Below are 6,000 nucleotides of genomic sequence, written 5' to 3'. Positions count from 1 at the left end.
GTAAACATCTCTTTTAATGTATTTGATGGTTATGAATGACGGAGATTCTTGCAATCGTGTCGTGTCTATATGCTTCAGCTAAGGAGAGGACATGGACGAAGAATAAGATGGTAATGGAAGTGCCTGCATTCCGAATTTGAGCAACCTATGTGTCATTTTCTTTATAAAATATCTCGCTTAAAGTAACACTTGTATATTGTCGTCTCCAAAAGTAGCAGGGGGTTGACTGACGTACTGATTATTGTACCGTTTCCACTCGTGAAGTGTTAATGGCGGTTTATCGTCTTGCTGACTTTCTCTCGAGGACATATTTTGCAGAAAGAAACAGTGTATTTTATTTTACGGAATATCTACATTCTAAAGTACATGGTACATTGTTACAGCGTACAAAATAAAAATCAATATTTATAAGTTAATTAATTTAACGGACGGCGTCGGCCGAGCAGCCGATCCAAAGACTGGTACACAAATGTCACCAGTTTTCAGTATCTCACTTAGCTAGATCAACGACTCGAACAGTAACAATAATAATAAAAATGTGCGTATTGATGATGAACCAATTCTGTTTAACTTTGTTGGGGATGTTGTAAAAAGGGTGACTTTTGCTTGTTTCGTAATCAAACCTGCTCATATGTCTATGAGTCGGCCAGATAACGGTTTCGGCCTCTAGGGTTACATGGGGTGCCTTTGGGCGGTATTAGTATGAATGTTAGCATGTTCTATATTGAAGTTAATGCATGTTGGGCATAACGCGGAAAGACTGCAAAAGAAACTGATGGTTATGTTGAGCAGACAAAGGTGTGCAATTTGATAGATGTCGATAAATTTATTAAACGCAGTTGGTTAACCAACTGCCGGATTGACGTATCTTTTTTTTCTGGCACTACAGCCCGGTCGTGTACTCTTTTCACAAGTGTCTTTGTGGGTCATCTAGTTACAGATATCGCAGTCTCTCTGCAATCATTTTTCCTGTGCTTTATCGGGACTTATTCGTTGTTAGCGTGTCACGTGGTCGGCCTAAGTGAATTGATCCCTGCTGACAGGTTATAATGGTACAGTTTTGTTATACAGAAGTCAAACCTAGACGTTGAACAAAACTATTCATAATATGGGAGGCGTTCGTTGTATCATCCATGTCTGGATACCACTTAGTTCCCTTTAAAGTTATGCTGGGAACAACCTTCCAAAACCGGTGTTGTAGTGGAGCCAGAGCATGCATTTGAATCTTGGTTCTAGAAAATTCACTTGGAATTGTTTTTTCCAACAAATAGTTTATACGTCTCCAATTCACTCGTTAGAGGAAAATACACGATACAAACATACATAGTCACTCTGTTACAGGTTAGTTTTACCTAAACGTCCTCATTAAGCGTCTCCAAACATGCGAACGTTTGGCCCATAACCCTTCCATATTTCTAACTCCCAAAAGACAGCCTCCACCCTGCCTGTGGCCTGTTCCGGAGTCTCGATCCCTTCTGAAGACCGTATACTCACCACCAAAATATTCACGACTGAAAACACTGTTACTGAGCCACGTTTCTGTTAGCGCTATGACATCATAATCATCAACCAAAGCGCTATACGCTGAATGGTTGACTCGGCTTGGCGCAAAATTACGACCGAAAAAATAACGCAATTTTCTTAATACAGTACCCATAAGTGAGTACTGATTTTCTGATATGCATTTTGAATAACAGCAACTGTGTTGAGGATCCTCGCGGAGAATAAAGGCCCTGGCGATTGGTCAGGTGTCCGGATGATAGGGAATCAAGACGGGGAGACCCACTAGTAAATATATCTTACAATTTTAATGTATATATAATCATAACATTATGCATTTTGAATAAGAACAACTGTGTTGAGGATCTTCAGAGGCCCTGGCGATCGGTCAGGTGTCAGGTAGTTTCAAAATTATGCACCATACGCCGAATGGTTGACTCGATTTGGCGACCAAAACAATCGACAATTCGACAACTTTACTTATTAACGAATTGGTGAAAAATTATTGAAAATAGTCTATAGGCTCTAAACAATTTGTAGGTACATTTGGCCCAACTATTTTATTTCCGATCGAAAAGTTGATTTGATGTTGTGAAATATTGGTAGATAATAATTACCAATTTTTTGTTGAATTTGGTCTTGTAGGTGTTGAATTGATGGGTGTTGAAGGTCTTTCAATATCTTCATCATCATTATCATCGATGATATTTGTACATCCTGTTCTTTTGTGTGGGATGATGTCACCTCCACTATCTGTATCAGTATCACTGACATTCACAGCTCTCCCGAGCAAACTCTCATCTTTATCTCACTCTCATTGCTGGTTTCACTGTCCGTATCGCTACGATTATTACCCATGTTATCAGGCAATTTTTGACAATTTTCTATAAATGCTGTATGATTTTGTGTCCATAGCATCTTTTCCAGGTTTAGGAACAGAATCTAATGTGAGGTTGTCGTGTCCGGGTGCCTTTTTTGGAGTCATGTTCTGTAAAACGGATAGGATCTCAGTGAGTCTGAATTGGATATCATCCTCTCCGCCCGGAATATGGTTGTCCGATGTGTATCTGATGTGTTGTTGTATCGGTGGGATTTTTGCTTCCAGTTTGTTTGATTTGAAACCTGGTGCGGCTGCTAGACGTCCTGAGTCGGACTTTGTGGCAGTGTTTATTACGACCACACGATTCTTTACCAATCGTATGCCGGTCATTTTCACTCCTAACTCTTTGGGATTTATCGTTTCTTGTATGATGGCCTTTGTTGATGCGGAATCTTTTATTTAGTCATTTGTCGGGAAAACCAGTACTGCAGGCTTGGTCGGACGTGCTGCACCGCCTAGACGGGATATAGGTGGTGGAATTGTTGTTTGTTTTACAGCACCAGCATAGGATGAAGTGGAACCTTTAAAGGCTTTCATTTTTATGAGTTCCATTGCTTGACGAACAGTTCCTTCATTCGTGGAAATCTGTTGACTTAATTGCAGATTAACACTGATTACTTAATTACACTAGCACGTAAGTAGTTTTGCTTGATATTTGCACTGTGATATATATTTTAGCTTTAAAGTTATTCAATTGTCATTAATTTTTAACAGTTATATTGACACTATTAATTGGTAATGATAATGGTTCACTAACGAGGCGCGGTACAACAGAATGTACGTCCTACTCGCTCAGCGTTTCGAACTCGAATTTTTCGTAGCCAGTTATGAAGACTGCAAGCAGTCCAAATGACTTTATCGGTAGTTTCGGGTTTCAACTTAATTGGTCTTGAAAATACCATACAAGTATGCCAAAAGCATTCTCTACAACTCGTCTGGCACGGGAAAGACGATAATTAACTATTTTTTCCACATCGCTGAGATCAGTTTTACTGTAAGGTTTCAGAAGATTTGTTCTTAAAGGGAGAGCATCATCTCCAACAATAACGGCGTATTCGGGCATCCCAAGAGTATTGCTTTCCATTGCAATGTTCAGAGTGCTATCTCTGCATATTGCACTGTCGCTTGCTCGGCCATTTCTGTGACCTTTGTATTTATTCATTAGTAGGTTAAAAGTCCGCAAAATGACACATAATGGTAAAAATCCATTTAAATGTTCCTAACGTTATTATTCATGTACAGGTAACCCCCGTTCATCGGGGGGCATACATTCTAGACATGGCCGCGATAAGCGAAATTTTGCGATCCCTGCTGACGGGTTATAATGGTACAGTTTTGTTATACAGAAGTCAATCCTGGACGTTGAACAAAACTATTCATAATATGGGAGGCGTACCAAAGACTGGTACACAAATGTCACCAGTTTTCAGTATCTCACTTAGCTAGATCAACGACTCGAACAGTAACAATAATAATAAAAATGTGCGTATTGATGATGAACCAATTCTGTTTAACTTTGTTGGGGATGTTGTAAAAAGGGTGACTTTTGCTTGTTTCGTAATCAAACCTGCTCATATGTCTATGAGTCGGCCAGATAACGGTTTCGGCCTCTAGGGTTACATGGGGTGCCTTTGGGCGGTATTAGTATGAATGTTAGCATGTTCTATATTGAAGTTAATGCATGTTGGGCATAACGCGGAAAGACTGCAAAAGAAACTGATGGTATTTTCTTTTTTTTCTGGCACTACAGCCCGGTCGTGTGCTCTTTTCGCAAATATCTTTGTAGGTCATCTAGTTACCGATGTCGCAGTCTCTCTGCAATCATTTTTCCTCCTAGATCATTAAACGTGATGTGCTTTATCGGGACTTATCCGTTGATAGCGTGTCACGTGGCCGGCCTAAGTGAATTGATCCCTGCTGACAGGTTATAATGGTACAGTTTTGTTATACAGAAGTCAAACCTAGACGTTGAACAAAACTATTCATAATATGGGAGGCGTTGGTTGTATCATCCATGTCTGGATACCACTTAGTTCCCTTTAAAGTTATGCTGGGAACAACCTTCCAAAACCGGTGTTGTAGTGGGGCCAGAGCATGCATGGTTTGAATCCCGGTTCTGAAAAATTCACATGGAATTGTTTTATCCAACAAATAGTTTATACGTCTCCAATTCACTCGTTAGAGGAAAATACACGATACAAACATACATAGTCACTCTGTTACAGGTTAGTTTTACCTAAATGTCCTCATTAAGCGTCTCCAAAACATGCGAACGTTCGGCCCATAACCCTTCCATATTTCTAACTCCCAAAAGACAGCCTCCACCCTGCCTGTGGCCTGTTCCGGAGTCTCGATCCCTTCTGAAGACCGTATACTCACGACTGAAAACACTGTTACTGAGCCACGTTTCTGTTAACGCTATGCCATCATAATCATCAACCAAAGCGCTATACGCTGAATGGTTGACTCGGCTTGGCGCAAAATTACGACCGAAAAAATAACGCAATTTTCTTAATACAGTACCCATATGTGAGTACTGATTTTCTGATATGCATTTTGAATAACAGCAACTGTGTTGAGGATCCTCGCGGAGAATAAAGGCCCTGGCGATTGGTCAGGTGTCCGGATGATAGGGAGTCAAGACGGGGAGACCCACTAGTAAATATATCTTACAATTTTAATGTATATATAATCATAACATTATGCATTTTGAATAAGAACAACTGTGTTGAGGATCTTCAGAGGCCCTGGCGATCGGTCAGGTGTCAGGTAGTTTCAAAGTGTTATTCTACCTTACAACACCCTCGTTGGCTTCGGATGAATTAGCCATTCCCGCTCTCCGTGAAATGGCAGCGTGTGTTGGTTGTTCCATTTAAAACAGATCGAGACACGCCGTGGTTTGGTTATGACGTACATTTATCGATGTCCGATTATTATACTTGATTATAAGATAATTGCATGTGATATACACAGAATAAAATGTTAAACGATGACTAAACAGTATTTAAAAACATACTTTACCTTTTTAAGCAATCAATTAGCTTTTAAAATCTAAATTTCTATACGGTGCACTGAGTGGACAGCATGGGAACACACGTAATTTTTTACCATGGTAAGGAAAAGATTAACTTCAACAGTTCATCTGAAAGCGGAGCGCTGGTATAAAACCGGTCGGTGTACATACGATAACCTTCAGCATCTGGAATTGTTTGTAATAGATTTTTATACAAGTGCAAAACGATTCTGGACATCTAGGCATCTTTGAACTAGAACATTCAAGCAGAAAAGTGCTTCGCGAGTGCTCAAACCACTTCTGAAGCCAAATTGTGTCATCCATAATATCTTCTTCGCATTTTCGAAAAATCCTATTATGGATGATTTTTAATAAAACTTTTAACATGTGGCTCATCAAACTTATTGTTCTAGACTCGCTGCACTCCTTTGCATTCGCCTTTTTTGGTAGAGTGATGAATTCCACATAGAGTTATTGCCCGGATTAATTCTTCTAATTTTATTATTTGCATACTTATTGGTTTCTTCGACAACTTTACTTATTAACGAATTGGTGAAAAATAATTAAAAATAGTCTATGGGCTTTTAACAATTTGTTGGTACATTTG

The sequence above is a fragment of the Rhyacophila brunnea genome, unplaced genomic scaffold (assembly GCF_057557595.1).
Source record: "Rhyacophila brunnea isolate RB1 unplaced genomic scaffold, BYU_Rbru_1.0 scaffold_13, whole genome shotgun sequence".
Taxonomy (NCBI): Eukaryota; Metazoa; Arthropoda; class Insecta; order Trichoptera; family Rhyacophilidae; genus Rhyacophila; species Rhyacophila brunnea.
Note: the sequence above shows the minus strand (reverse complement) of the source record.